General features: G+C 31.3%; 1 long non-coding RNA gene across 1 annotated transcript in view; it reads right to left on the bottom strand.

Moving 5' to 3' along the window:
- Positions 1 to 3,844: 3,844 nt before the first annotated feature.
- The window catches only part of LOC143243141 (uncharacterized), a 62,684-nt gene continuing 40,017 nt past the window's right edge, over positions 3,845 to 26,511 (bottom strand). The window contains exons 2-3 of the long non-coding RNA XR_013024016.1: positions 4,326 to 4,391; positions 3,845 to 4,148 (exon numbers count right to left, since the gene is read on the bottom strand). This is a non-coding gene — a long non-coding RNA (uncharacterized LOC143243141). The remainder of the gene's footprint in view (positions 4,149 to 4,325; positions 4,392 to 26,511) is intronic.

Here is a 26,511-nt window from a genome sequence, read left to right as displayed (position 1 = left end):
ATTCTGGGAAGTGGCCAGCATACCAAATAAGATTTGTGAACTTAATATGATGTTCATTGTTACCTTAATGCAATGCATTCTGGGTGCTAGGACAGCACATTTTTAACAGTTGTTATTTATGATCAGACATTATGTGGTGCTCTTAATGGCATCATATGACAACTTTGGCCTTTATATCCACATAATATCCTTTATACCCCTGTGAAGATTAACCTTCTTGTGCCATATTGGTTTTGAGATATGACATAATTACTGCAAAAAAACTCTATAATCACAATTTCTTTTACGTATTTTGCAATTGGTTTATTATAATGTGAGAAAATATATTGATTGTAGTGTTAAGTGCATTCTAAAATACTATAAATTCTATCAAAAGAAAACATTATGTGGTTTGATTATCTGATATCAGTAAAGAATGATGAAATTTTGACAACTTACGCATACTAATAAATCTAAATTTATGTTACTTTCCAATTGAGATAAGTCCATTTGTTTCTTTGGCAATATTGTAGGTACTTTGAAAATACATTGCTGATATAATGTTGCTTGTCATATATAGTTATAATAAATGAAACTTGACACCTTCCTGATTCAGACATTGCTGTCAGAAATATTTTAAAGTTGAGAGAAAAAATTGGATGTCCTGTTTTTATTGATGGTAGATAACAGAGTTGGAAAGGTTTATAACTTTTTCCACTTTTATAGGTATAGCAATATATTCAAATGCTGGTATTTTAAATTGGCATTTAGTTTCATCAGCATAAGAGGCCTTAAAGTCTTCACATGTGTATAAACAATGTGTGTGTGTTTTCTTATAGCAAAGCCACCTTGAGCTATCTGCTGATGTAAATCCATAGACTTACCATTGTACTAGTGGGGTGTGTGGAAAATGATCCTTAAAGAATGACAGTATGAACACGAGTGGATTCTAATGGTCAGAAGTATAGGTTGGTTGGCTTCACCTAACCTGAGCCAGCTTCTGCATAGGAACAAGTTTTGTAATCTTGATTTCAATTTTTTTTTATTGAACTGAGTACTGTTTACGTGTAGATTGTATTGGAGTGTTTGGATTTTGGCTGAAGGCTAAGCATGTTTGCCATTATCAAAGGAATGACAACAAAGAACAGCACAGCTGATAAGGTATTGGTCAACAAAGTCACAGTGAAGCCAGTGGACTGAGAAAGTTCACAGACACTGGGCATGTACATTCCATGGATGATTCGATTATGAGTACATGTGAACCTACATACCAGTATCACTTGACAGTAGTAGTCTGTTGATTATTCCACCCGAAAGATAGATTTTGAGAGGAGTGTAATAGTTATAACCTGGCAATTATAACTTTTCAACCTACACAGTAGACTGACCATCTGATTAATAGATATTCACCCAATTTTGTATTTTAATCTGTTCTTTTACTGTTTAAGATCAAATTTTTGACCATTTTGGCTGTCATGTTCTCAAACTAGTCAGTGAAGTGAAGTTCCTTAGTGTGCTGAAGCTTTATAGTATTATAAAACTATTATATTTGTTTGGCAAATAACAGTGGACATCCAGCACTTTCTTTTTGGTAATGAACTAGATTTTCATATTGACCCAAAGACACGTGGATCCAGCCTGACATTCCACCTAGTAAAATCTATGCTAAAAGATGCATTGCCAGGTCATTCATTGGACATTTGGGACCTAACTGATTCTGAAGTTTGGGGACCAAGCAGACCTAAGAGCCTTACACCTTATTGGACAGAGTGGCAGAATCCACTAATGATTAGCTAAGCACCACCTTTGTACCAGTGGTGCAGACATGGCAGTCAGCTTCCAAAACATTGTTATCAAGAAAGATGAATGGTAGGCCCTTCAGTATCAAGAACCCTCTCCCTAAGTGTCTTATCATAATGTATCTATAAACAATGAGCCACAAGTAGTGTACGTGCATTGGTCTGTGCAAAATATCACTATATCTCTAAGCCAGAGAAGCCCTGTGAGAATTGAGGTTGTCCTAAAGGACAGCTGAATGTTGGGTGGCAGAGAAACACGTCTTCCAGAACTCAGTACCACAAATAACAAATACCACACCTTTGGAATCATTGTTGCTAGTAGCCAACAAACTGTGAAGATCTTATTGTCAGTAGTGTCATCAATAACAACAGAGGGATAAACAAAGGGATCACTGGACTACTGGCAGTGTTAAATATGAGGCCAGTGACCAAGAGGTTCTGAAGATTGCATCAGTTGCAGATGATGGCTGACTTGTAAATGAAACCATCAACATTCATTGCCATAGTCCTGACAGTGATGCAAGTTCAATTTTTTAAAGTACGCATGTCAGGAAATATCCACAAAAAGCTTGGACCATGTATAACTGAAAATATCTACTGCAGTAATACCACCAGCTGCTGACAGAGCTGGCTTAAGCCAGCCAAACTTTAGACTGAGCTAGAGAAATAATAAGAGACACCATAGCAGCCAAGTGGTGATCCACTGCCACTATAGAGGGTGTGATGTTGGATATGAAGTGTGAGTGATGAAAGCTAGACCTTATTTCTGCTGCTTAGGTTAGTATAAATTTTCCCATGTGCAGGAGGTGGACAAAAAAAGTTGCCTTTTAATTTGTTATATCTTTTATTAGATAACAGAAAAATATCTAAAACGTACATTTTTGGAACACACTTGATGAGATCTGTTCAAATATGATCTTAAATCCTAATTTTAACAATTGTAGGCAACTAGGAATAAGAATATCTAAGAAACTGTAGCAGGGTGCACATCACTTCTTATGATAAAATGTCACAAAATCATAAAAGTTCAGGTATTTACAAAAGCCATGTAAAATTAGGATTTGATATCATATTTGATAAAATAGCACATTCTAAAAACATAGTTTTTACAAATTTTTCTATTATTTATTAAAAGTCATAACAAATTAACATTTTAAAAGGTGCAACTTCTTTTGTTCACTCCCTGTATGTGTATATATATATATTTAATTGAGTGATATATAAGCATCGTGGTATTTTCTCTTTTTATTATTTGCTTTTTCTCTTCTGTTATATTGTTTTTGGTATTTAAGAATGAGTAATTGATTAAAGTATACATAATTTGCAGTGGCTGGCTAGTGGGTTTGATTTATTTGGTTTTATAATGTAAACATACCAATTTCAGTACATATGTCCCTACATTTTTTTTTATTATAATCATTATGTTAGTACTGAATTTCTTCAAAAGATTAATTTGTTTAGTATGTATTATTAAGTGTTATTTTATATATACTTTTAAATTTTTTTAGAAGTAATTTTATTTAATGTATAAAGGCTTAATTTTGATCTAATGTTGATTTGTTCTTCATTTGTCATAGAGCAAAAGAAGTTATTAATTTATCTATCTTTAGTTCATCTAAAGAATAGCTTCCTCTTATGTCATGAGTTGTTATTCAAGGGTTATTTTGCATTTCATTGTTTGCAGTTTTATGTATTATTCTTAAACATTATTTTTCATTGTAACTATACATTAAATGTATATTATTTAAATCATTTTGTATTGAGATTGAAATTTGTATTTTTTGCTATGTTAAAATTTATTTTGTATAATCATTATGGAAGGGTTTTCTTTATTGCATTTCTTTGTTAAAAGTTACTGAAGTGTTCATTATAGGGTTTATATAGTTGTTTTGAACTTTGGTGGTAAATTTCTGTGTTGTAAGGCGTGTTAATAAAATTATGATATTGAATTATTTTTATGGAGAATTTTAAAATTAGGATGGTGTATCGAGTTCTTTGTCTAAGGGTTGTGCTGTCTTTGTCATAAGTGTTCACAAGAATGGTAAAAACTTAACACACTGTGTAACGATGGTTCAACTTTGAATTTTATTTTTTTGAAAGTTAAAATTATCTACTAGTTTGAAGACGAGCCTGAATTAGGGGAGAGAGAAAAATATTGTGTGTACAAATAAATACATGTAATTTAAAAACAACAAGGAATATGCCAGTATGTTGAGACTGTCCTATCCACTGTACTAAACCCTAAAATAATAACAAAACACTCAAAGCCATCCCTTATTATTCAGATATGTAATGTGTCTTCCCTTTAACTTCCTCAGATTAACTGCATGTACTACATCTGAAAGCAATCCTTTTGAGAGGTCAGCTACCCTGTTAGAAAAATAAAGTTGTCTTAGTTAAAGACAACTGTCACGTTTATAATTTCCCTTAACAGTCTTAAACACCTCAATCAGAATTGACAAAGTATATTTTTGAATTTATAATTTGTTCTGTGTGTGTGTGTGTGTGTATGTAATTTGATGTTGTTTAAGTTATCTTTCTCCTTACCATTGTATTGAGCTCACACCTATTCTGCTCATGGTGTAATGGGCCTCTTGATGAATCTGATGTTGCCTGTAAAGTGAGAAATATTGAGTTTAAACAGTCTGGTAGATAGTTTAAGCTCAATAAAATGATGATACTTATTTTTGTAGAAGAGACTGTTTATTGTTCCTTGGGCAAGTATACACACGCAATGTTTGTGTTAGTGAATTAATAAGGATTGTTTGTTTGTAGGTATTTTGAACCCAGTCTTTTTCTTTCATGAACTCAGTTACTAAGAGATTCTGTACTACTTCATTATATAAATATCTCATAGAATTTTCTATTATTAAGTTTCTGTATCCAATTTTTCTGATACCAATGCAGCTCTACTTGCACATAGTATATTATTAAAGATTCCACATAACTCACTGGATTAGCCTAAATTAGACTCTAATAAAGATCTTATTATTAAGTACTGTATGGAAATCAGATCTAATCAGTTGAAAGTTGTAAATAACTATTTATACTGATTGTTTAATTAAATCTTAATTTTAAGTGTAACTCAAGATAGTTTATACAACTTCATAACTGCCTATTATTTCCAACAGTCTCTTTTTTACATTGAAATTTGCACTTTTTCTCTTTTCATTTTCGGTAATATATTAAGTTTCTTTACAGATGACCTAACGACAATTATGGCTGTTTTGTTTGTTGTTATTTTCAGGAAGTTCAAGTGTCTATCATAGGTTCTATTTCTTCACATGAGAAAAGTACAGCGTTTACTCAAAGAGACTGCAGTGACTTGTCTGATAATCAAAAGTTTAAAACCATAAAACAAAGGGTATGTATTATCTATACCTGTGTATATATTTATATGTATTTGATATTTACATATAAAGCAGAGTAAGGCTGTCAATAAAATATTCAGTTCCAGACCACATAGAAGACTGAATATTGTTTGTGAGTTTGTAAAATTTTCGAATACAAATAATTATTTGTATTCACTATTTGTAATCATCATTATTTTAAATTGTATTTTTTTCATATAAATGTATATTTGTGTAAACAAAGAAAATTGTGTGTATGTCTTGTTGGCAAGTATCATAAATTTAATACATATTAATATTTATTTAAGTTCTAAATTAAAATGTCCTGGATATTTTTGAAATCATAATGTGTAACACACATAACATAATAAATCAGAGACTTGTCCAAGATAAATTATAATATGTAACAAGAGAACTCCAATGATTGGACTATAACAAACAAGGAATAAGTGTTATATTAACAAGAATTATCTTGTTCTTTCTGTGACAAGTGACACATTAACATGACTGTCTCTTGTTCTTTGTCACAAATCTTACATAAACACGAGTTCTCTTGTTCTTTGTAACTAGTGTTACATTAACGTGAGTCTCTCTTGTTCTTTGTAACTAGTGTTACATAAACACGAGTTCTCTTGTTCTTTGTAACAAGTGTTACATTTTCATGAGTGTCTCTTGCTCTTTGTAACAAGTGTTACATAAATGTGAGTGTTTTTTGTTAATGTAACACTTGTTACAAAGAACAAGAAACAATCATGTTAATCTAACACATGTTTCAAAGAACAAGAGACACTGATGTCAATATAACAAGTGTTACATTAATATGAGTGTCTCATGTTCTTTGCAACAAGGGTTACATAAACACAAGTTCTCTTTTTTTGTAACAAGTGCTTTATTAATGTAAGTGTTTCATGTCCTTTGTAACAAGTGTTATATTAACATGATTGTTTCTTGTTCTTGTAACAAGTGTTAAATTAACACGAGTGTCTATTGTTCTTTTTAACAAGTGTTTCATTAAAACAAGTTCTCTTGTTCTTTGTAAAAGTGTTACATAAACATGAGTGTCTCTTGTTCTTTGTAACAAGTGTTATATTGACATGAGGTCTCTTGTTCTTTTTAACAAGTGTTATATTAACACGAGTGTCTCTTGTTCTTTGCAACAAGTGTTACATTAAGATGAGTGTCTCTTGTTCTTTGTAACAAGTGTTATATTGAAACGATTTCTTTTGTTCTTTGCAATAAGTATTAAACTAAGATTAGTGTCTCTTTCTGTGTAACAAGTATTACATTAACACGAGTTCTCTTCTTCTTTGTAACAAATGTTATATTAACATGATTGTCTCTTGTTTTTTGTAGCAACTGTTATATTAACACGACTTCTTGTTCTTTGTAACAAGTGTTATATCAACATGAGTGTCTCTTGTTCTTTGTAACAAGTGTTACATTGATATAATTGTTTCTTGTTCTTTCTAACAAGTGTTACATTAACATGATTGTCTCTAGTTCTTTGTAACAAGTGTTAAATTATCACGAGTGTGTCTTGTTCTTTGTAACAAGTGTCACAATAACACGAGTGTCTCCTCCTTATTGTAACAAGTTTTGTATTAATGAGTTTTCTTGTTCTTTGTAACAAGTGTTACATTAACACGAGTGTCTCTTGTTCTTTGTAACAAGTGTTATATTAACACGAGTTCTCTTGTTCATTGTAACAAGTGTTACATTAACATGAGTGTCTCTTGTTCTTTGTAACAAGTGTTACATAAACACGGTCTCTTGTTCTTTGTAACAAGTGTTACATTAACATGAGTGTCATTGTTCTTTGTAAAAGTGTTATATAAACATGATTGTCTCTTTCTTTTGTAAAAAGTTTTATATTAACATGAGTTCTCTTGTTCTTTGAAACAAGTGTTATATTAACATCACTATTTCTTTTTTTTTTTCTAACAAGTGTTACATTAACATGAGAGTCTCTTGTTCTTTGTAACATGTTTATATTAACACGAGTTCTCTCTTGTTTGTAACAAGTGTTATATTAACATGATTGTCTCTTGTTCTTTGTAACAAGTGTTATATTAACACGAGTTCTCTTCTTTGTAACAAGTGTTACATTAACATGAGTGTCTTTTGTTCTTGATAACAAGTGTTATATTGACATGAGTGTCTCTTGTTCTTTGTAACAAGTGTTAGATTAACACGAGTGTCTTTGTTTTTTGTAACAAGTGTTACATTAACATGAATGTCTTGTTCTTTATTACAAGTGCTCTATTAACACGAGTTCTCTTGTTCTTTGTAGCAAGTGTTATATTAACTGGAGTTCTCTTGTTCTTTGCAATACGTGTAAAATTAACATCAGTGTCTCTTGTTCTTTGTAACAAGTGTTACATAAACGTGAGTGTCTTTTGTTCTTTGTAACAAGTGTTATATTAACATGTTACTTGTTACAGAGAACAAGAAAACTCGTGTTTATGTAACTTGTTACAAAGAACAAGAGAACTCGTATTTATGTAACTTGTTACAAAGAACAAGAGAACTCGTGTTTATCTAACACTTGTTACAATGTACAAGAGACTCTCATGTTAATGTAACACTTGTTACAAAGAACAAGAGAACTCGTACTAATATAACACTTGTTACAAAGAACTAGACACTCATGTTAATGTAACACTTATTACAAAGAACAAGAATCAATCATATCAATGTAACACTTGTTACAAAGAACAAGAAGTCGTGTTAATGTAATACTTGTTACAAAGAACAAGAAAACTCATTAATACAAAAACTTGACACACTCATGTTACAATAACAGCACGAGACACTCGTGTTAATGTGACACTTGTTACAAAGAACAAGAGACACTAATATTAGTTTAATACTTATTGCAAAGAACAAGAGAAATCGTTTTAATATATACACTTGTTACAAAGAATAACAGACATTCATCTTAATGTAACACTTGTTTCAAAGAACAAGAGAAATCTTGTTATTATAACACTTGTTAGAAAAAACAAGAGACATTCATGTTAATGTAACACTTGTTACAAAGAACAAGAAACAATCATGTTAATCTAACACGTTTCAAAGAACAACAGACACTGATGTCAATATAACAAGTGTTACATTAGTATGAGTGTCTCATGTTCTTTGTAACAAGGGTTACATTAAAATGAGTGTGTTTTGTTCTTTGTAACAAGTGTTATATTGACATGAGGTATCTTGTTCTTTTTAACAAGTGTTACATTAACACGAGTGTCTCTTGTCCTTCGTAACAAGTGTTATATTAACATATCTCTTGTTCTTTGTAACATGTTACATAAACACGAGTTCTCTTGTTCTTTGTAACAAATGTTATAATAACGTGAGTGTTTCTTGTTCTTTGTAACAAGTGTTACATAACGATGATCGTCTCTTCTTTTTGTAACAAGTTTTATATTAGCATGAGTTCTCTTATTCTTTGAAACAAGTGTTGTATTAACATCATTGTTTTTTTTTTTCTAACAAGTGTTACATTAACACGAGTGTCTCTTGTTCTTTGTAATAAGTGTTACATTAACTTGAGTGTCTCTTGTTCTTTGTAACAAATGTTACATTAACATGATTGTTTCTTGTTTTTTGTAACAAGTGTTACATAAACATGAGTTCTCTTGTTCTTTGTAACAAGTGTAATAATAACGTGTTTGTTGTTCTCTTTAACAAGTATTACATTAATTTGAGTGTCTCTTGTTCTTTGTAACAATTCTTACATTAACATGTGTGTCTCTTGTTCTTTATTACAAGTGTTATATTGACATCAGTGTCTTGTTCTTTGAAACGTGTTAGAATAATATGATTGTTTCTTGTTTTTTGTAACAAGTGTTACATTAACATGAGTGTCTCTTGTTCTTTGTAACAAGTGTTACATAAATACGAGGTCTCTTGTTCTTTCTAACAAGTGTTATAATAACGTGAGTGTTTCTTGTTTTTTGAAACAAGTGTTATATTAACATGATTGTTTCTTATTCTTTGTAACAAGTGTTAGATTAACATGAGTGTCTTGTTCTTTGTCATAGGTGTTATATCAATAGGAGTTCTCTTATTCTTTGTAACAAGTGTTATATTAACACGAGTTCGTTTTAAGAGCTGTTACATTAACATCATTGTTTCTCGTTCTTTGTAACAAGTGTTATATTAACACGAGTTTTCTTGTTCTTTGTAACAAGTGTTATATTAACATGAGTGTCTCTTGTTCTTTGAAACAAGTGTTATATTAATATGATTGTCTCTTGTTCTTTCTAGCAAGTGTAATATAAACACGAGTTCTCTTATTCTTTGTACCAAGTATTACATTAACATGAGTGTCTCTTGCTCTTTGTAAAAAGTGTTATATTAACACGAGTTCTCTTCTTTGTAAAAGTGTTACATTAACATGAGTGTCTTTTGTTCTTGATAAGAAGTGTTACATTAACATGAGCGTCTCTTGTTCTTGGTAACAAATGTTATATTGACATGAGTTCTCTTGTTCTTTTTAACAACTGTTACATTAACACGAGTGTCTCTTGTTCTTTGTAACAAATGTTATATTAACATGAGTTCTCTTGTTCTTTTTAACAAGTGTTACATTAACACGAGTGTCTCTTGTTCTTTGTAACAAGTGTTACATTAACACGAGTGTCTCTTGTTCTTTGTAACAAGTGTTACATTAACACGAGTGTCTCTTGTTCTTTGTAACAAGTGTTACATTAACACGAGTGTCTCTTGTTCTTTGTAACAAGTGTTACATTAACACGAGTGTCTCTTGTTCTTTGTAACAAATGTTATATTAACACGAGTGTCTCTTGTTCTTTGTAACAAGTGTTATATTAACACGAGTGTCTCTTGTTCTTTGTAACAAGTGTTATATTAACATGAGTGTCTTGTTCTTTGTAACAAGTGTTACATTAACATGAGTGTCTCTTGTTTTTTGTAACAAGTGTTACATTAACATGAGTGTCTCTTTTTTTGTAACAAGTGTTACATTAACATGTGTCTTTGTTCTTTTAACAAGTGTTATATTAACACGACAAGTTATATTAACATGAGTCTCTTGTTCTTTGTAACAAGTGTTACATTAACATGAGTGTCTCTTGTTCTTTGTAACAAGTGTTATATTAACATGAGTGTCTCTTGTTCTTTGTAACAAGTGTTACATTAACATGAGTGTCTCTTGTTCTTTGTAACAAGTGTTACATTAACATGAGTTCTCTTGTTCTTTGTAACAAGTGTTACATTAACATGAGTGTCTCTTGTTCTTTGTAACAAGTGTTATATTAACACGAGTGTCTCTTGTTCTTTGTAACAAGTGTTATATTAACATGAGTGTCTCTTGTTCTTTGTAACAAGTGTTACATTAACACGAGTGTCTCTTGTTCTTTGTAACAAGTGTTACATTAACATGAGTGTCTCTTGTTCTTTGTAACAAGTGTTACATTAACACGAGTGTCTCTTTTTCTTTGTAACAAGTGTTACATTAACATGAGTGTCTCTTGTTCTTTGTAACAAGTGTTACATTAACACGAGTGTCTCTTGTTCTTTGTAACAAGTGTTACATTAACATGAGTGTCTCTTGTTCTTTGTAACAAGTGTTATATTAACACGAGTGTCTCTTGTTCTTTGTAACAAGTGTTATATTAACATGAGTGTCTCTTGTTCTTTGTAACAAGTGTTATATTAACACGAGTGTCTCTTGTTCTTTGTAACAAGTGTTATATTAACATGAGTGTCTCTTGTTCTTTGTAACAAGTGTTACATTAACATGAGTGTCTCTTGTTCTTTGTAACAAGTGTTACATTAACATGAGTGTCTCTTGTTCTTTTGTAACAAGTGTTACATTAACATGAGTGTCTCTTGTTCTTTGTAACAAGTGTTATATTAACATGAGTGTCTCTTGTTCTTTGTAACAAGTGTTACATTAACATGAGTGTCTCTTGTTCTTTGTAACAAGTGTTATATTAACATGAGTGTCTCTTGTTCTTTGTAACAAGTGTTACATTAACATGAGTGTCTCTTGTTCTTTGTAACAAGTGTTATATTAACATGAGTGTCTCTTGTTCTTTGTAACAAGTGTTACATTAACATGAGTGTCTCTTGTTCTTTGTAACAAGTGTTATATTAACATGAGTGTCTCTTGTTCTTTGTAACAAGTGTTATATTAACATGAGTGTCTCTTGTTCTTTGTAACAAGTGTTATATTAACATGAGTGTCTCTTGTTCTTTGTAACAAGTGTTACATTAACATGAGTGTCTCTTGTTCTTTGTAACAAGTGTTATATTAACACGAGTGTCTCTTGTTCTTTGTAACAAGTGTTATATTAACATGAGTCTCTTGTTCTTTGTAACAAGTGTTACATTAACATGAGTGTCTCTCGTTCTTTGTAACAAGTGTTATATTAACATGAGTGTCTCTTGTTCTTTGTAACAAGTGTTATATTAACATGAGTGTCTCTTGTTCTTTGTAACAAGTGTTATATTAACATGAGTGTCTCTTGTTCTTTGTAACAAGTGTTACATTAACATGAGTGTCTCTTGTTCTTTGTAACAAGTGTTACATTAACATGAGTGTCTCTTGTTCTTTGTAACAAGTGTTATATTAACATGAGTGTCTCTTGTTCTTTGTAACAAGTGTTACATTAACATGAGTGTCTCTTGTTCTTTGTAACAAGTGTTACATTAACATGAGTGTCTCTTGTTCTTTGTAACAAGTGTTATATTAACATGAGTGTCTCTTGTTCTTTGTAACAAGTGTTATATTAACATGAGTTCTCTTGTTCTTTTTAACAAGTGTTACATTAACACGAGTGTCTCTTGTTCTTTGTAACAAGTGTTATATTAACATGAGTGTCTCTTGTTCTTTGTAACAAGTGTTACATTAACATGAGTGTCTCTTGTTCTTTGTAACAAGTGTTACATTAACATGAGTGTCTCTTGTTCTTTGTAACAAGTGTTATATTAACATGAGTGTCTCTTGTTCTTTGTAACAAGTGTTACATTAACATGAGTGTCTCTTGTTCTTTGTAACAAGTGTTATATTAACATGAGTGTCTCTTGTTCTTTGTAACAAGTGTTACATTAACATGAGTGTCTCTTGTTCTTTGTAACAAGTGTTACATTAACACGAGTTCTCTTGTTCTTTGTAACAAGTGTTACATTAACATGAGTGTCTCTTGTTCTTTGTAACAAGTGTTACATTAACATGAGTGTCTCTTGTTCTTTGTAACAAGTGTTATATTAACATGAGTGTCTCTTGTTCTTTGTAACAAGTGTTACATTAACATGAGTGTCTCTTGTTCTTTGTAACAAGTGTTATATTAACATGAGTGTCTCTTGTTCTTTGTAACAAGTGTTACATTAACATGAGTGTCTCTTGTTCTTTGTAACAAGTGTTACATTAACATGAGTGTCTCTTGTTCTTTGTAACAAGTGTTACATTAACATGAGTGTCTCTTGTTCTTTGTAACAAGTGTTATATTAACATGAGTGTCTCTTGTTCTTTGTAACAAGTGTTATATTAACATGAGTGTCTCTTGTTCTTTGTAACAAGTGTTACATTAACATGAGTGTCTCTTGTTCTTTGTAACAAGTGTTATATTAACATGAGTGTCTCTTGTTCTTTGTAACAAGTGTTATATTAACATGAGTGTCTCAAGTGTTTGTTCTTTGTAACAAGTGTTACATTAACATGAGTGTCTCTTGTTCTTTGTAACAAGTGTTATATTAACATGAGTGTCTCTTGTTCTTTGTAACAAGTGTTACATTAACATGAGTGTCTCTTGTTCTTTGTAACAAGTGTTATATTAACACGAGTGTCTCTTGTTCTTTGTAACAAGTGTTACATTAACATGAGTGTCTCTTGTTCTTTGTAACAAGTGTTACATTAACATGAGTGTCTCTTGTTCTTTGTAACAAGTGTTACATTAACATGAGTGTCTCTTGTTCTTTGTAACAAGTGTTACATTAACATGAGTGTCTCTAGTTCTTTGTAACAAGTGTTATATTAACACGAGTTCTCTTGTTCTTTGTAACAAGTGTTACATTAACATGAGTGTCTCTTGTTCTTTGTAACAAGTGTTACATTAACATGAGTGTCTCTTGTTCTTTGTAACAAGTGTTATATTAACATGAGTCTCTTGTTCTTTGTAACAAGTGTTACATTAACATGAGTGTCTCTTGTTCTTTGTAACAAGTGTTATATTAACATGAGTGTCTCTCTTGTTCTTTGTAACAAGTGTTACATTAACACGAGTGTCTCTTGTTCTTTGTAACAAGTGTTACATTAACATGAGTGTCTCTTGTTCTTTGTAACAAGTGTTACATTAACATGAGTGTCTTTTGTTCTTTGTAACAAGTGTTACATTAACACGAGTGTCTCTTGTTCTTTGTAACAAGTGTTACATTAACATGAGTGTCTCTTGTTCTTTGTAACAAGTGTTACATTAACATGAGTGTCTCTTGTTCTTTGTAACAAGTGTTATATTAACACGAGTGTCTCTTGTTCTTTGTAACAAATGTTATATTAACATGAGTGTCTCTTGTTCTTTGTAACAAGTGTTACATTAACATGAGTGTCTCTTGTTCTTTGTAACAAGTGTTACATTAACATGAGTGTCTCTTGTTCTTTGTAACAAGTGTTACATTAACATGAGTGTCTCTTGTTCTTTGTAACAAGTGTTCTCTTGTTCTTTGTAACAAGTGTTATATTAACATGAGTTCTCTTGTTCTTTGTAACAAGTGTTATATTAACATGAGTGTCTCTTGTTCTTTGTAACAAGTGTTACATTAACATGAGTGTCTCTTGTTCTTTGTAACAAGTGTTATATTAACATGAGTGTCTCTTGTTCTTTGTAACAAGTGTTACATTAACATGAGTGTCTCTTGTTCTTTGTAACAAGTGTTACATTAACATGAGTTCTCTTGTTCTTTGTAACAAGTGTTATATTAACATGAGTGTCTCTTGTTCTTTGTAACAAGTGTTATATTAACATGAGTGTCTCTTGTTCTTTGTAACAAGTGTTATATTAACATGATTGTCTCTTGTTCTTTGTAACAAGTGTTACATTAACATGAGTGTCTCTTGTTCTTTGTAACAAGTGTTACATTAACATGAGTCTTGTTCTTGTAACAAGTGTTATATTAACTTGTCTTGTTCTTTGTAACAAGTGTTACATTAACATGAGTGTCTCTTGTTCTTTGTAACAAGTGTTACATTAACATGAGTGTCTCTTGTTCTTTGTAACAAGTGTTATATTAACATGAGTGTCTCTTGTTCTTTTTGTAACAAGTGTTACATTAACATGAGTGTCTCTTGTTCTTTGTAACAAGTGTTACATTAACATGAGTGTCTCTTGTTCTTTGTAACAAGTGTTACATTAACATGAGTGTCTCTTTGTTTGTCTTTGTAACAAGTGTTACATTAACACGAGTGTCTCTTGTTCTTTGTAACAAGTGTTACATTAACATGAGTGTCTCTTGTTCTTTGTAACAAGTGTTACATTAACATGAGTGTCTCTTGTTCTTTGTAACAAGTGTTATATTAACATGAGTGTCTCTTGTTCTTTGTAACAAGTGTTACATTAACATGAGTGTCTCTTGTTCTTTGTAACAAGTGTTATATTAACATGAGTTCTCTTGTTCTTTTGTAACAAGTGTTACATTAACATGAGTGTCTCTTGTTCTTTGTAACAAGTGTTATATTAACATGAGTTCTCTTGTTCTTTGTAACAAGTGTTACATTAACATGAGTGTCTCTTGTTCTTTGTAACAAGTGTTACATTAACATGAGTGTCTCTTGTTCTTTGTAACAAGTGTTACATTAACATGAGTGTCTCTTGTTCTTTGTAACAAGTGTTACATTAACATGAGTGTCTCTTGTTCTTTGTAACAAGTGTTACATTAACATGAGTGTCTCTTGTTCTTTGTAACAAGTGTTACATTAACACGAGTGTCTCTTGTTCTTTGTAACAAGTGTTATATTAACATGAGTGTCTCCTCTTCTTTATATCAAGTGTTATATTAACAAGTGTCTCTTGTTCTTTGTAACAAGTGTTACATTAACAGGTCTCTGTTCTTCTTGAGTGTCTCTTGTTCTTTGTAACAAGTGTTACATTAACATGAGTGTCTCTTGTTCTTTGTAACAAGTGTTACATTAACATGAGTGTCTCTAGTTGTTTGTAACAAGTGTTATATTAACACGACTTCTCGTTGTTTGTAATAAGTGTTACATTAACATGAGTGTCTCTTGTTCTTTTGTAACAAGTGTTACATTAACATGAGTGTTTCTTGTTCTTTGTAACAAGTGTTACATTAACATGAGTGTCTCTTGTTCTTTGTAACAAGTGTTACATTAACACGAGTGTCTCTTGTTCTTTGTAACAAGTGTTATATTAACACGAGTGTCTTTTTCTTTCTAACAAATGTTACATTAACATGAGTGTCTCTAGTTCTTTGTAACAAGTGTTATATTAACATGATTCTCTTGTTCTTCGTAACAATTGTCACATTAACATGAATGTCTCTTGTTCTTTGTAACAAGTGTTACATTAACATGAGTGTCTCTTGTTCTTTGTAACAAGTGTTACATTAACACGAGTGTCTCTTGTTCTTTGTAACAAGTGTTATATTAACATGAGTGTCTCTTGTTCTTTGTAACATAACACAGTTTTCTTGTTATATTAACATGAGTGTCTCTTGTTCTTTGTAACAAGTGTTACATTAACATGAGTGTCTCTAGTTCTTTATAACAAGTGTTATATTAACATGATTCTCTTGTTCTTCGTAACAATTGTCACATTAACATGAATGTCCCTTGTTCTTTGTAACAAGTGTTATATTAACACGAGTGTCTTTTTCTTTCTAACAAGTGTTACATTAACATGAGTGTCTCTTGTTCTTTGTAACAAGTGTTATATTAACATGAGTGTCTCTTGTTCTTTGTAACAAGTGTTACATTAACATGATTGTCTCTGGTTCTTTTTAACAAGTGTTACATTAACATGAGTGTCTCTTGTTCTTTGTAACAAGTGTTACATTAACATGAGTGTCTCTTGTTCTTTGTAACAAGTGTTATATTAACATGAGTGTCTCTTGTTCTTTGTAACAAGTGTTACATTAACATGAGTGTCTCTTGTTCTTTGTAACAAGTGTTATATTAACATGAGTGTCTCTTGTTCTGTTCTTTGTAACAAGTGTTACATTAACATGAGTGTCTCTTGTTCTTTGTAACAAGTGTTACATTAACATGAGTGTCTCTTGTTCTTTGTAACAAGTGTTATATTAACATGAGTGTCTCTTGTTCTTTGTAACAAGTGTTACATTAACATGAGTGTCTCTTGTTCTTTGTAACAAGTGTTACATTAACATGAGTGTCTCTTGTTCTTTGTAACAAGTGTTACATTAACATGAGTGTCTCTTGTTCTTTGTAACAAGTGTTACATTAACATGAGTGTCTCTTGTTCTTTGTAACAAGTGTTATATTAACATGAGTGTCTCTTGTTCTTTGTAACAAGTGTTACATTAACATGAGTGTCTCTTGTTCTTTGTAACAAGTGTTATATTAACATGAGTGTCTCTTGTTCTTTGTAACAAGTGTTACATTAACATGAGTGTCTCTTGTTCTTTGTAACAAGTGTTACATTAACATGAGTGTCTCTTGTTCTTTGTAACAAGTGTTATATTAACACGAGTGTCTCTTGTTCTTTGTAACAAGTGTTATATTAACATGAGTGTCTCTTGTTCTTTGTAACAAGTGTTACATTAACATGAGTGTCTCTTGTTCTTTGTAACAAGTGTTACATTAACATGAGTGTCTCTTGTTCTTTGTAACAAGTGTTACATTAACATGAGTGTCTCTTGTTCTTTGTAACAAGTGTTACATTAACATGAGTGTCTCTTGTTCTTTGTAACAAGTGTTATATTAACACGAGTGTCTCTTGTTCTTTGTAACAAGTGTTACATTAACATGAGTGTCTCTTGTTCTTTGTAACAAGTGTTACATTAACATGAGTGTCTCTTGTTCTTTGTAACAAGTGTTACATTAACATGAGTGTCTCTTGTTCTTTGTAACAAGTGTTATATTAACATGAGTGTCTCTTGTTCTTTGTAACAAGTGTTATTAATTAACATGAGTGTCTCTTGTTCTTTGTAACAAGTGTTACATTAACATGAGTGTCTCTTGTTCTTTGTAACAAGTGTTACATTAACATGAGTGTCTCTTGTTCTTTGTAACAAGTGTTACATTAACATGAGTGTCTCTTGTTCTTTGTAACAAGTGTTACATTAACATGAGTGTCTCTTGTTCTTTGTAACAAGTGTTACATTAACATGAGTGTCTCTTGTTCTTTGTAACAAGTGTTACATTAACATGAGTGTCTCTTGTTCTTTGTAACAAGTGTTATATTAACATGAGTGTCTCTTGTTCTTTGTAACAAGTGTTACATTAACATGAGTGTCTCTTGTTCTTTGTAACAAGTGTTACATTAACACGAGTGTCTCTTGTTCTTTGTAACAAGTGTTACATTAACATGAGTGTCTCTTGTTCTTTGTAACAAGTGTTACATTAACACGAGTGTCTCTTGTTCTTGTAACAAGTGTTACATTAACATGAGTGTCTCTTTTTCTTTGTAACAAGTGTTACATTAACATGAGTGTCTCTTGTTCTTTGTAACAAGTGTTATATTAACATGAGTGTCTCTTGTTCTTTGTAACAAGTGTTACATTAACATGAGTGTCTCTTGTTCTTTGTAACAAGTGTTATATTAACATGAGTGTCTCTTGTTCTTTGTAACAAGTGTTACATTAACATGAGTGTCTCTTGTTCTTTGTAACAAGTGTTACATTAACATGAGTGTCTCTTGTTCTTTGTAACAAGTGTTATATTAACATGAGTGTCTCTTGTTCTTTGTAACAAGTGTTACATTAACATGAGTGTCTCTTGTTCTTTGTAACAAGTGTTACATTAACATGAGTGTCTCTTGTTCTTTGTAACAAGTGTTATATTAACATGAGTGTCTCTTGTTCTTTGTAACAAGTGTTACATTAACATGAGTGTCTTTTGTTCTTTGTAACAAGTGTTACATTAACACGAGTGTCTCTTGTTCTTTGTAACAAGTGTTACATTAACATGAGTGTCTCTTGTTCTTTGTAACAAGTGTTACATTAACATGAGTGTCTCTTGTTCTTTGTAACAAGTGTTATATTAACATGAGTTCTCTTGTTCTTTGTAACAAGTGTTACATTAACATGAGTGTCTCTTGTTCTTTGTAACAAGTGTTATATTAACATGAGTGTCTCTTGTTCTTTGTAACAAGTGTTACATTAACATGAGTGTCTCTTGTTCTTTGTAACAAGTGTTACATTAACATGAGTGTCTCTTGTTCTTTGTAACAAGTGTTACATTAACATGAGTGTCTCTTGTTCTTTGTAACAAGTGTTACATTAACATGAGTCTCTCTTGTTCTTTGTAACAAGTGTTACATTAACATGAGTGTCTCTTGTTCTTTGTAACAAGTGTTACATTAACATGAGTGTCTGTTGTTCTTTGTAACAAGTGTTATATTAACATGAGTGTCTCTTGTTCTTTGTAACAAGTGTTATATTAACATGAGTGTCTCTTGTTCTTTGTAACAAGTGTTACATTAACATGAGTGTCTCTTGTTCTTTGTAACAAGTGTTATATTAACATGAGTGTCTCTTGTTCTTTGTAACAAGTGTTACATTAACATGAGTGTCTCTTGTTCTTTGTAACAAGTGTTATATTAACACGAGAGTTCTCTTGTTCTTTGTAACAAGTGTTACATTAACATGAGTGTCTCTTGTTCTTTGTAACAAGTGTTATATTAACATGAGTGTCTCTTGTTCTTTGTAACAAGTGTTACATTAACATGAGTGTCTCTTGTTCTTTGTAACAAGTGTTATATTAACATGAGTGTCTCTTGTTCTTTGTAACAAGTGTTACATTAACATGAGTGTCTCTTGTTCTTTGTAACAAGTGTTACATTAACATGAGTGTCTCTTGTTCTTTGTAACAAGTGTTATATTAACATGAGTGTCTCTTGTTCTTTGTAACAAGTGTTACATTAACATGAGTGTCTCTTGTTCTTTGTAACAAGTGTTATATTAACATGAGTGTCTCTTGTTCTTTGTAACAAGTGTTACATTAACATGAGTGTCTCTTGTTCTTTGTAACAAGTGTTACATTAACACGAGTGTCTCTTGTTCTTTGTAACAAGTGTTATATTAACATGAGTGTCTCTTGTTCTTTGTAACAAGTGTTACATTAACATGAGTGTCTCTTGTTCTTTGTAACAAGTGTTATATTAACATGAGTGTCTCTTGTTCTTTGTAACAAGTGTTACATTAACATGAGTGTCTCTTGTTCTTTGTAACAAGTGTTATATTAACATGAGTGTCTCTTGTTCTTTGTAACAAGTGTTATATTAACATGAGTGTCTCTTGTTTTTTGTAACAAGTGTTACATTAACATGAGTGTCTCTTGTTCTTTGTAACAAGTGTTACATTAACATGAGTGTCTCTTGTTCTTTGTAACAAGTGTTATTGTTTCTTGTTAATGTAACAAGTGTTACATTAACATGAGTGTCTCTTGTTGTTTTGTAACAAGTGTTATATTAACATGAGTGTCTCTTTGTTCTTTGTAACAAGTGTTACATTAACATGAGTGTCTCTTGTTCTTTGTAACAAGTGTTACATTAACATGAGTGTCTCTTGTTCTTTGTAACAAGTGTTACATTAACATGAGTTCTCTTGTTCTTTGTAACAAGTGTTACATTAACATGAGTGTCTCTTGTTCTTTGTAACAAGTGTTACATTAACATGAGTGTCTCTTGTTCTTTGTAACAAGTGTTACATTAACATGAGTGTCTCTTGTTCTTTGTAACAAGTGTTACATTAACATGAGTGTCTCTTGTTCTTTGTAACAAGTGTTATATAACACTTGTTACACATTAACATGAGTCTCTTGTGTTTTTGTAACAAGTGTTATATTAACATGAGTGTCTCTTGTTCTTTGTAACAAGTGTTACATTAACATGAGTGTCTCTTGTTCTTTGTAACAAGTGTTACATTAACATGAGTGTCTCTTGTTCTTTGTAACAGTGTTACATTAACATGAGTGTTCTCTTGTTCTTTGTAACAAGTGTTACATTAACACGAGTTCTCTTTCTTTGTAACAAGTGTCTCTCTTGTTCTTTGTAACAAGTGTTACATTAACATGAGTGTCTCTTGTTCTTTGTAACAAGTGTTACATTAACATGAGTGTCTCTTGTTCTTTGTAACAAGTGTTACATTAACATGAGTGTCTCTTGTTCTTTGTAACAAGTGTTATATTAACATGAGTGTCTCTTGTTCTTTGTAACAAGTGTTACATTAACACGAGTGTCTCTTGTTCTTTGTAACAAGTGTTATATTAACATGAGTGTCTCTTGTTCTTTGTAACAAGTGTTACATTAACATGAGTGTCTCTTGTTCTTTGTAACAAGTGTTACATTAACATGAGTGTCTCTTGTTCTTTGTAACAAGTGTTACATTAACACGAGTGTCTCTTGTTCTTTGTAACAAGTGTTACATTAACATGAGTGTCTCTTGTTCTTTGTAACAAGTGTTACATTAACATGAGTGTCTCTTGTTGTAACAAGTAACAAGTGTTACATTAACAGTGAGAGTGTCTCTTGTTCTTTTAACAAGTGTTTATTAACACGAGTGTCTCTTGTTCTTTGTAACAAGTGTTACATTAACATGAGTGTCTCTTGTTCTTTGTAACAAGTGTTATATTAACATGAGTGTCTCTTGTTCTTTGTAACAAGTGTTACATTAACATGAGTGTCTCTTGTTCTTTGTAACAAGTGTTACATTAACATGAGTGTCTCTTGTTCTTTGTAACAAGTGTTATATTAACATGAGTGTCTCTTGTTCTTTGTAACAAGTGTTACATTAACATGAGTGTCTCTTGTTCTTTGTAACAAGTGTTATATTAACATGAGTGTCTCTTGTTCTTTGTAACAAGTGTTACATTAACATGAGTGTCTCTTGTTCTTTGTAACAAGTGTTATATTAACATGAGTGTCTCTTGTTCTTTGTAACAAGTGTTATATTAACATGAGTGTCTCTTGTTCTTTGTAACAAGTGTTACATTAACATGAGTGTCTCTTGTTCTTTGTAACAAGTGTTATATTAACACGAGTGTCTCTTGTTCTTTGTAACAAGTGTTACATTAACACGAGTGTCTCTTGTTCTTTGTAACAAGTGTTATATTAACATGAGTGTCTCTTGTTCTTTGTAACAAGTGTTATATTAACATGAGTGTCTCTTGTTCTTTGTAACAAGTGTTATATTAACATGAGTGTCTCTTGTTCTTTGTAACAAGTGTTACATTAACATGAGTGTCTCTTGTTCTTTGTAACAAGTGTTACATTAACATGAGTGTCTCTTGTTCTTTGTAACAAGTGTTACATTAACATGAGTCTTCTCTTGTTCTTTGTAACAAGTGTTACATTAACATGAGTGTCTCTTGTTCTTTGTAACAAGTGTTACATTAACATGAGTGTCTCTTGTTCTTTGTAACAAGTGTTACATTAACATGAGTGTCTCTTGTTCTTTGTAACAAGTGTTACATTAACATGAGTGTCTCTTGTTCTTTGTAACAAGTGTTATATTAACATGAGTGTCTCTTGTTCTTTGTAACAAGTGTTACATTAACATGAGTGTCTCTTGTTCTTTGTAACAAGTGTTACATTAACATGAGTGTCTCTTGTTCTTTGTAACAAGTGTTACATTAACATGAGTGTCTCTTGTTCTTTGTAACAAGTGTTATATTAACATGAGTGTCTCTTGTTCTTTGTAACAAGTGTTACATTAACATGAGTGTCTCTTGTTCTTTGTAACAAGTGTTACATTAACATGAGTGTCTCTTGTTCTTTGTAACAAGTGTTACATTAACATGAGTGTCTCTTGTTCTTTGTAACAAGTGTTATATTAACATGAGTGTCTCTTGTTCTTTGTAACAAGTGTTACATTAACATGAGTGTCTCTTGTTCTTTGTAACAAGTGTTACATTAACATGAGTGTCTCTTGTTCTTTGTAACAAGTGTTACATTAACATGAGTGTCTCTTGTTCTTTGTAACAAGTGTTATATTAACATGAGTGTCTCTTGTTCTTTGTAACAAGTGTTATATTAACATGAGTGTCTCTTGTTCTTTGTAACAAGTGTTACATTAACATGAGTGTCTCTTGTTCTTTGTAACAAGTGTTATATTAACATGAGTGTCTCTTGTTCTTTGTAACAAGTGTTATATTAACATGAGTGTCTCTTGTTCTTTGTAACAAGTGTTACATTAACATGAGTGTCTCTTGTTCTTTGTAACAAGTGTTACATTAACATGAGTGTCTCTTGTTCTTTGTAACAAGTGTTATATTAACATGAGTGTCTCTTGTTCTTTGTAACAAGTGTTACATTAACATGAGTGTCTCTTGTTCTTTGTAACAAGTGTTACATTAACATGAGTGTCTCTTGTTCTTTGTAACAAGTGTTACATTAACATGAGTGTCTCTTGTTCTTTGTAACAAGTGTTACATTAACATGAGTGTCTCTTGTTCTTTGTAACAAGTGTTACATTAACATGAGTGTCTCTTGTTCTTTGTAACAAGTGTTACATTAACATGAGTGTCTCTTGTTCTTTGTAACAAGTGTTATATTAACATGAGTGTCTCTTGTTCTTTGTAACAAGTGTTATATTAACATGAGTGTCTCTTGTTCTTTGTAACAAGTGTTACATTAAGTGTTGAGTGTCTCTTGTTCTTTGTAACAAGTGTTTACATTAACATGAGTGTCTCTTGTTCTTTGTAACAAGTGTTATATTAACATGAGTGTCTCTTGTTCTTTGTAACAAGTGTTACATTAACATGAGTGTCTCTTGTTCTTTGTAACAAGTGTTACATTAACATGAGTGTCTCTTGTTCTTTGTAACAAGTGTTACATTAACATGAGTGTCTCTTGTTCTTTGTAACAAGTGTTACATTAACATGAGTGTCTCTTGTTCTTTGTAACAAGTGTTATATTAACATGAGTGTCTCTTGTTCTTTGTAACAAGTGTTACATTAACATGAGTGTCTCTTGTTCTTTGTAACAAGTGTTACATTAACATGAGTGTCTCTTGTTCTTTGTAACAAGTGTTACATTAACATGAGTGTCTCTTGTTCTTTGTAACAAGTGTTACATTAACATGAGTGTCTCTTGTTCTTTGTAACAAGTGTTATATTAACATGAGTGTCTCTTGTTCTTTGTAACAAGTGTTACATTAACATGAGTGTCTCTTGTTCTTTGTAACAAGTGTTATATTAACATGAGTGTCTCTTGTTCTTTGTAACAAGTGTTACATTAACATGAGTGTCTCTTGTTCTTTGTAACAAGTGTTACATTAACATGAGTGTCTCTTGTTCTTTGTAACAAGTGTTACATTAACATGAGTGTCTCTTGTTCTTTGTAACAAGTGTTATATTAACATGAGTGTCTCTTGTTCTTTGTAACAAGTGTTACATTAACATGAGTGTCTCTTGTTCTTTGTAACAAGTGTTATATTAACATGAGTGTCTCTTGTTCTTTGTAACAAGTGTTATATTAACATGAGTGTCTCTTGTTCTTTGTAACAAGTGTTATATTAACATGAGTGTCTCTTGTTCTTGTTTGTAACAAGTGTTATATTAACATGAGTGTCTCTTGTTCTTTGTAACAAGTGTTACATTAACAAGAGTGTCTCTTGTTCTTTGTAACAAGTGTTATATTAACATGAGTGTCTCTTGTTCTTTGTAACAAGTGTTACATTAACATGAGTGTCTCTTGTTCTTTGTAACAAGTGTTACATTAACACGAGTGTCTCTTGTTCTTTGTAACAAGTGTTACATTAACATGAGTGTCTCTTGTTCTTTGTAACAAGTGTTACATTAACATGAGTGTCTCTTGTTTTTTGTAACAAGTGTTACATTAACATGAGTGTCTCTTGTTCTTTGTAACAAGTGTTACATTAACATGAGTGTCTCTTGTTCTTTGTAACAAGTGTTACATTAACATGAGTGTCTCTTGTTCTTTGTAACAAGTGTTACATTAACATGAGTGTCTCTTGTTCTTTGTAACAAGTGTTACATTAACATGAGTGTCTAGTTTTTGTAACAAGTGTTACATTAACATGAGTGTCTCTTGTTCTTTGTAACAAGTGTTACATTAACATGAGTCTCTTGTTCTTTTCAAGTGTTACATTAACACGAGTGTCTCTTGTTCTTTGTAACAAGTGTTACATTAACACGAGTGTCTCTTGTTCTTTGTAACAAGTGTTATATTAACATGAGTGTCTCTTGTTCTTTGTAACAAGTGTTACATTAACATGAGTGTCTTTGTTCTTTGTAACAAGTGTTACATTAACATGAGTGTCTCTTGTTCTTTGTAACAAGTGTTATATTAACATGAGTTCTCTTGTTCTTTGTAACAAGTGTTACATTAACATGAGTGTCTCTTGTTCTTGGTAACAAATGTTATATTGACATGAGTTCTCTTGTTCTTTGTAACAAGTGTTACATAAATATGAGTGTCTCTTGTTTGTAACAAGTGTTATATTGACATGAGGTATCTTGTTCTTTTTAACAAGTGTTACATTAACACGAGTGTCTCTTGTTCTTCGTAACAAGTGTTATATTAACGTCTTTTGTTCTTTGTAACATGTGTTACGTAGATATGAGTGTCTCTTGTTTTTGTTACAAGTGTTATATGAACACGAGTTCTCTTGTTCTTTGTAAAAATGTTATATTAACACGAGTGTCTCTTGTTCTTTGTAACAAGTGATATATCAACATGATTGTTTCTTGTTCTTTGTAACAAGTGTTACATTAACATGAGTGTCTTTTGTTCTTTGTAATAAGTGTTATATTGACATGAGGTATCTTGCTCTTTTTAACAAGTGTTACATTAACACGAGTGTCTCTTGTCCTTCGTAACAAGTGTTATATTAACATATCTCTTGTTCTTTGTAACATGTTACATAAACACGAGTTCTCTTGTTCTTTGTAACAAATGTTATAATAACGTGAGTGTTTCTTGTTCTTTGTAACAAGTGTTACATAACGATGATCGTCTCTTCTTTTTGTAACAAGTTTTATATTAGCATGAGTTCTCTTATTCTTTGAAACAAGTGTTGTATTAACATCATTGTTTCTTTTTTTTTAACAAGTGTTGCATTAACACGAGTGTCTATTGTTCTTTGTAAAAGTGTTACATAAATATGAGTGTCTTGTTCTTTGTAACAAGTGTTATATTAACATGAGTGTCTCTTGTTCTTTGTAACAAGTGTTATATTAAACACTTGTTTTGTAACAAGTGTTCTCTTGTTCTTGTTGTAACAAGTGTTATATTAACATGAGTTCTCTTGTTCTTTGTAACAAGTGTTATATTAACATGATTGTTTCTTGTTCTTTGTAACAAGTGATATATCAACACGAGTGTCTCTTGTTCTTTGTAGGAAGTGTTACATAAACGTGTCTTTTGTTTTTTGTAACAAGTGTCACATTAACATGAGTGTCGTGTTCTTTGTAAGAAGTGTTATATTAATATGTTACTTGTTACAAAGAACAAGAGAACTCGTGTTTATGTAACACTTGTTACAAAGAACAAGAGAACTCGTGTTAATCTAACACTTGTTACAATGTACAAAAGAATCTCACGTTAAATTAACACTTGTTACAAAGAACTACAGACTCATGTTAATGTAACACTTGTTACAAAGAAAAAGAAACAATCATATCAATGTAACACTTGTTACAAAGAACAAGAATTCGTGTCAATATAACAGTTGCTACAAAAAAAAGAGACAATCATGTTAATATAACATTTGTTACAAAGAACAAGAGAACTCGTGTTAATGTAATACTTGTTACAAAGAACAAGGAAACTCGTTAATACAAAACTTGGTACAATAAGCAGGAGACACTCGTGTTAATGTGACACTTGTTACAAGGAACAAGACACACTCGTGATAATTTAACACTTGTTACACAGAAAGAGACACTCGTGTTAATATAACACTTATTACAAAGAACAAGAGACACTCATCTTAGTTTAACACTTATTGCAAAGAACAAGAGAAATCGTTTTAATATAACACTTGTTACAAAGAACAAGAGACACTCATCTTAATGTAACACTTGTTGCAAAGAATAAAAAACAGTCATGTTAATCTAACACTTGTTTCAAAGAACAAGAGAAATCTTGTTAATGTAACTCTTGTTACAAAGAACAAGAGACATTCATGTTAATGTAACACTTGTTACAAAGAACTAGAAACAATCATGTTAATCTAACACGTGTTTCAAAGAACAAGAGACA

Source organism: Tachypleus tridentatus, unplaced genomic scaffold (assembly GCF_004210375.1).
Source record: "Tachypleus tridentatus isolate NWPU-2018 unplaced genomic scaffold, ASM421037v1 Hic_cluster_2, whole genome shotgun sequence".
NCBI classification, from domain to species: domain Eukaryota; kingdom Metazoa; phylum Arthropoda; class Merostomata; order Xiphosura; family Limulidae; genus Tachypleus; species Tachypleus tridentatus.
The sequence above is the reverse complement of the archived record's forward strand: the minus strand, read 5'-3'. Positions and strand labels throughout refer to the sequence as shown.